The 6930-nt window shown below is 38.7% G+C and overlaps 1 protein-coding gene across 1 annotated transcript in view; it reads left to right on the plus strand.

Annotated features, from left to right (window-relative positions):
* The first annotated feature begins 5843 nt into the window (after nucleotides 1-5843).
* The window catches only part of LOC131929713 (uncharacterized), a 23492-nt gene continuing 22405 nt past the window's right edge, over nucleotides 5844-6930 (plus strand). Inside the window, exon 1 of the mRNA XM_059286053.1 lies at nucleotides 5844-5948. The gene's annotated coding sequence lies outside the window, so the exon portion shown is untranslated. The remainder of the gene's footprint in view (nucleotides 5949-6930) is intronic.

Genomic DNA, 6930 nt, shown 5'->3' on the forward strand with positions numbered 1-6930 from the left:
ACATTATGGGCTGAAGCTAAGATTAAACGGGTTAAGCTAGACATGGACAATAATATTATGTAGTTTTCATCAGTCAGCCGGTGTATGCTAACTTTACTGTTCTGCTGATCGACATTTTGATTACGCTGGGTATTGTATGGACAAAATTTTAATCAGAGTTTGGTTGAAGTCAATTATTGTGCACTAAATTGGCTTTGCTCTCGCAAATAAACCTATGCACAAGTTAGGCTTTCCATATCCTAACACTGTAGGCTGTCTATTACCAACTAATCGTATCTATCTATATATATAAAGCTAAATGGTCAGGTGCCCGATAGGGCACTTCCCGGCGCTGCGCGTCAAATTTGGCACGATGGTGCCTTGGGGCGATAGAACACGAGGGTCGGTGACGGTTTGCCGAAAAGTCTACGGACAGGGGGTCAAAGCTGACCTCGACTGACCGGCGACTTATATGGGCTATATTACGAAAAAAAAATTCCTCCGACGACCCCCCTTGAAATTTTGTGAGGTGGTTGGAGAACGCCTTGGGGTGTCACAAAAAACTCGGCATATCTGGGAAAACTTCGTAAAGGGGTCAAAACTGACCAGTTATATTTCCTTATATAATCTTTGTATTTTATGAGAAAAACATAGGGTCATTTCAACGCAGACTTTAGGGTACTTAAACTCAGTATATCTGGCTAATTTGTTGCATACTCTTAGGTAAATGGCTTGACATTTAGGGAAAACTGTCGGTTTCACGCAAAGCCCTCGACGAGGGCTAAAATGTGACCGCCAGTGAAATTCTCTTTATATGAGCTCTATTACGAAAAACAATTTCCTCCGACGACCCCCCTTGATATTTTGTGAGGTGGTAGGAGAACGCCTTGGGGTGTCACAAAAAACTCGGCATATCTGGGAAAACTTCGTAAAGGGGTCAAAACTGACCAGTTGTATTTCCCTATATAATCTTTGTATTTTATGGGAAAAACAGAGGGTCATTTCAACGCAGACTTTAGGGTACTTAAACTCAGTATATCTGGCTAATTTTTTGCATACACATTGGTAAATGGCTTGACATTTAGGGAAAACTGTCGGTTTCACTCAAAGCCCTAGACGAGGGCTAAAAAGTGACCGCGAGAGAAAGTATCTTTATATGAGCTCTATTACGAAATTTTTTTTCCTCCGACGACCCCCCTTGAAATTTTGTGAGGAGGTAGAGGAAGGCCTTGGGGTGTCACAAAAAACTCGCCATGTCCTGGTAAAATCGGGAAATGGGTCAAAACTGACCAGTCGTATTTCCCTATATAATCTTTGTATTTTATGGCAAAAACAGGGAAATTTTAGCACAATTTTCAGGTTACTTAACGTCTGTACACCATGCTAAGTTTTTGCATACACTACTATAGATAACTATGCCATATGGAAAAACTGTTGGTCAGACTCAAAGCCCTCGACGAGGGCTAAAAGATGATCGTGAGTGAAGTTCTCCTTATATGATATATATATATATATATAAATAAATTGACGAACGATCCCCTTAATATAATATGACGTCGTAGACCAACCCTGGAGAGTAACAAAAAAAAAATATTCCCGTCGGAAACAGCCATTATAGTCGTTAAATATGTTCATATACCGTAATTTCTTATATAAGCACAGCAACTGTTTGTAAAAAAAAGTAAACAAAGACATACGTCATACGTTCAGTTTTCATGGGAGGTAACGTTTTTAAAATTATTATTTTTCAAATAATTGTATACTATTTTAAACAGAAACAGAAAATGACGAAGTATAGCATTTGTTTTAGTACAAAATTAAGTTGTTAATTCAGTTACGTATCCTAATTAAATAATCAAATAAATTTCAAAAGGCAATGTAATATAAACTATGAGATATACTGTTCATGGAACCTGTGTAGTTCTAATTCCATTTTAGTTATAGATTGCGTACTTTCCAATATTACTCTGAGAACGGAATTTAAATGACAAACAAAAACATTTTTTCTAAAGTTAGCGTTACTGTTTAAATTAAAGCACTCCACACCCAATCCATCGCTAAATAATTAAGTATTCAAATTCTCAAATGTTTTTTAAAAACCTAAGCGAAGCTAGGCAGTATGCCTAGTTATATATAGGCCCGAGTTGCCACCCCCTGTTGTTTTATACAAGAATATTCGAGAAAGTTTAGGGGAGATCACTCCCGGTTTATTTCTACGACATTCTATTTTATTTTAAAAAGTTAAAGTAATTGAAAATGGATTAAAAATCTGTCTATATCTCGAGTTGCCATATCTCGTTGTGTTCTATAAGAATATTCGAGAAAGTTTAGGGGAGATTGTTACGCTTAGGCTGTGCAGTGAGGGTTTGAATCACTTGACTCGGCCAATTACCATTTAATTCATCTCCAATACCAGGGAGAGAAATTCTAACCTTGGTAACCAATAAGGCTATCTTACGTTCAGTCCAACATACGGCTCTCAGCAGAGTTTCTTCCAGGCATCTCTTCGGGGAGGCGAAGCCCCCCCCCCCCCCCCCGAAATTTTTTTACCGCCCCACCCGAACGAAATGAAATTTATATAATTTATATAGAAAATATACACTTTTAACAGTGTCCGCCCCCCCCCCCCCCCCGAAGAAAGTCTACCGCCCCCCGAAAATTTCAAGTGCCCTCCCCCCCCCCCCCCCCCCCGGAGAAAAAAGTCTGGAAGAAACACTGGCGCTCAGAGATAAGGCAAACTCAATATTCCAAGCCCAATACTTTATTCATACATATACATCTATCCATCTCCCAACTTGAGGCATACGGACCAGTACACGTCCTTTCATACCGACGATCAAGATTAGACTTCCTCACATATAAACTCATAGCAACCAACTCTCTACCTTAAAACGTCACTATCTTTCGTACCGCGTCATACATTCACTCGTTCAATATACGGCCGCACCATCAATCATGCGCACCAATTTCCCTAGTCAAACATGCATCATAACAGAGATCACTCCAGGTTGTTTTCTCTCTATTATCAATGACGTGATAATTAAATTGTATCGTTTTCGGCATTCGATTCTTAATTCTATTTTGTTTATTCAACAATCAATGAAGCCATTGAATTTAGCGTCAAGACGTTATATGTAAACATTGTCACAATAGTTTATCTGGTTACCTTGATGTATACGTAGTTACATTCATACAAATTATAGTTGTAGTGATACCCTAAACTTTGCACCTAAGCTCAAACTTGACAAAGGTCGCATTCAGAGCTTTCAGGCAACTCTACCACCCCTTTGAACGAAATAGAATTTATATAGAAAATATAAACATTTTCCAGTGTCCACCCCCTCCCCCGAAAATGTTTTTTAGGCCTCTTCTCCCTTCCCCCGAAAATTCCTGGGCTGTAAAATGTCTGTAAAAAAAACCATTGGTCGCATTTTTAGATAAAACAGACTAAAGATAGATCCAATATATAAAAAAAAAATCTATTTAAAAAAGACTTAAATATACTGAAAATTTAAAAAAAAGTGAATTCACTTTCTTTAATAAAAACTTAAGTCGCTCAAGAGATCTTTTACATATTTAAGTGAGATAAAATCTTTTATTAATGAAAGCAAATTAGTTTTATTTTCTCAATTTCAGTGCATTAAAACAATTTTTACTATAAAGTTTTTTTTTGTATTTATTTTTTTTTACTCCTGCGCCTGCTGATGGTTGTGAATTTGTGACATAAAAGTGTTGTCAGTGTATCTGTCAGGCATCTCCACCCCCACCCCCTCCCACCCCACACTCACATTGAAAATCGTCCACCGCCACCTCGAACGAAATAGAAAAAAAAATATAATTACATAGAAGTATACACTTTTTAACCAGTGTACCTGTCCGGAAGTTTAAATCCACCCCGCCAAAACTATAAATGCCCCCCCCCCCCCCTTTCACTCCCGGAGAAAAAAAGCCCGCAAGAAACGCTGAGTTTAGTGTGTTAAGTTGTCAAAGTGTTCACATAAAATTCACTGATAGCCGTCCGTTTGCTCTCTTGTGGACATTTTTATGTACTAGTCAACAGTGAACATCTCTGAGCAGCTCTAAATATACTTTGTGTTTATACTGACCGCCATGCAGGGCGTAGCGAGGGGGGCGGGGCGGCGAGGGGTGCGGACTGCACCGGGTGACACCATTTAGGGGGGTGACACCAAGGCAAAAAATAGCAAAATATTTAGAGAAAAACTTGAGTGGGGGGGGGGGGTGCAAATCGAAAGTTTGAGTGGGGGGGGGGGGGGTGCAAATCGAAAGCTTGAAAGTTTGTCCCCGGGAAGGGTCGCTACGCCTCTGGGGGGTGACACCATTAAGTGCCGCACCGGGTAACACCCGACCTCGCTAATCCCACTGCGGCCATGTATTATGTATTTCTGTGTAACCAGTGTCTCCACACCTATCATGTATTTCCCCACTCCCAACATTGTCCTCACAGCTCAAGTGTCCCCCCCCCCCCACCACAATCACTTCGCCATTACCAACAACACCACAAGACCGTACTAATTTCCTTTAGCAAATTACAGTTGAGGATCTGAAAAATAAACCAATAACTCATTCAAATTTGATCCTTACCAAATATTAACGTTTTGTCATAGGCGTTTATAAAAAATGCGAACACGGCACAATTTAAAAAGAAAAAGTTTTGGAAATATTTATCGTTCAAATTTTTCCAACAACGACTGTTTTTTATTTGATGTTATTATTAAGAAAATAAGATCACGATAAACCTAAAATCAGTGTTTCTTCCAGACTTTTTTCACCGGGGGTGCACTGGAAATTTTCGGGGGGGGGGGGGGACGGGGACGGGACTAAAATTTCCGGGGGGGGGGGATGGGGGAGACACTGTCAAAAGTATATATTTCCTATATAAATTCCAGTACGTTGGGGAGGGGGGGGGGGTAAACTCCCTTCGGGGGGGGGGGGGCTTTGAAAGAAACACTGGCTTAACCCTTTATCTACTGACGGTACTTATAAGTACCACTTTAATTAAGTGCCTGTATTATTTTTAATTTAATACGAATTTTAAAAATTATTGATGTAATTAATAGTATTATCTCCCCTGAGTCGCCGGTAGTTGGATGGATCGATGTTTTTTTAAATTTTTTGGTGTGGCGCGTTTGTTTATGCGGCTCATTGTAAGTAGTAGCTATTGGAAGCTTCCAGCAAAAGCATGTTCAGTCCGGCAACCGTTGCTACACCAGAATGACCACAGACAAGAATGAGGGAGCATGACATGTCGGCAACTTTTGCTGTGTTTGAGGTCTAGGATGTATTCCGATAGAAAATCCTGTAAAAATTGTACTCAAAATATACTTTTGTGCTATATTTATGTGTGAAAATTACAAAAAATGACTGTTATAATGATTGCTATTTTATTAGTTAATACCTTGTATCGTTTGTTCCTGTTTTGTACAAAAAATTGTTTTGGAAAAAATGTCCTACATTCCTGACGGTACTTATAAATACCAATATCTGTTTGGGCCATTAAAAATTTATGAAACAAAATTTCCTTCGACATAAGCTTTAAAAGTGCCAAAAGCAATATGATAACACATAGTTTAAGAAAAAAATTCATTCAGAACCTAATTCCGTAAATAAAGGGTTAAAAGAAAACGCCTATGTTTAATCGCACTGAGCCACGTGGGATAAAGCCAGTAAGTTATGCTGACCAATCGCATCTATACACGCCAAAGTGTTAATTTACTGGTCACCAATGAAACACCCTCTCGACAAGCGATCATTTTAGATCAGCCAATCAGAACGTTGCGTAATAGTATGCGACCAATGAAAATTGAACACGACCACTTCTGGCTAATACATTTATTGCAAACGTCCTGGGCGTTGTTGAAGGAGACTAATGAAAGAAGCCGCAGAGCAATCTACACAGAGGTGACCAAACAACATTACATGACATAGAATACGACAAGTGTTGAAGCAAGGTAAGTTTTAGCTCTCGCAAGACTTTCTCACGTGAACAAAATTAAATGTAGGCTAAAAGGCGACTATACGGAAACAAACACGCGACGTAATAAATTTAAAAAAATTAGAATCGAGTTCCATTAACTCATTTTTACTTTCTCGTATATACGAAGAAGGCCTATAGAGAAAGTCTTGTAATCGTGCAAAAAAAAATCGAGATTTGTAAAAATCTCGACGTTTTACACCTCAATGATACGGAAAAACATAATTTTGCAATCTTGTCCGTATGTCTGTGTGTGTGTCTGTCTGTCTGTGTGTAAAAACGATAACTTGAGTACCATTACAGTTAGGTTGATGAAATTTCATATATAACTATTTTATCAAAATCGTAGATCCTGATCAACTTTTGAGCGATTTCCGATAATCGGAAGTAGTACTTTTTCTACTTTGAATTTTTCAAAAGCCTAAAGAGTCCTTGCAAACACCTAAATCACGTGATACCTACGTCCGCCGCCACAGTGGTGTACACCAGACGTAAACACAATCAGCTGTAAAGAACCGCACCCGAGGAAAAGGAAAAATACGTTAAAAAACTTGAACTCTTAGGAACTGAAGATTCTTATACTGTTATTGACAGTTTCGTGGATGATATAAATATGTGGCCGAAATTTCTAAATAAAAATACTGTTAGTAATACTGTTTGCGTTTAGAGTTTAAGTCGTCGACGAATCTGATCAAATGCAGTAATATAATATAGGTTATCTACTGTAAGAAACATGAGATTAATTAACTCCTACAAAACCCACTCTACAACGACTAATATAATTCATTGTTAATAACCACTACTGTTCTTAGATCTCAGCCAATCTGGGTAGCATGTTATACAATTTAAGACCCTTAAAGTACTGATATACTGATGATCAACCCTCATGATGGCCAGCCCCCACCTTTTTCTAGCCCACAATAAAACCAAAGAGGAGTCAGTACCACTGCCCTCCCCTG

Source organism: Physella acuta, unplaced genomic scaffold (genome assembly GCF_028476545.2).
Source record: "Physella acuta isolate Inbredline_101_S28 unplaced genomic scaffold, ASM2847654v3 ptg001664l, whole genome shotgun sequence".
Classification (NCBI taxonomy): Eukaryota; Metazoa; Mollusca; class Gastropoda; family Physidae; genus Physella; species Physella acuta.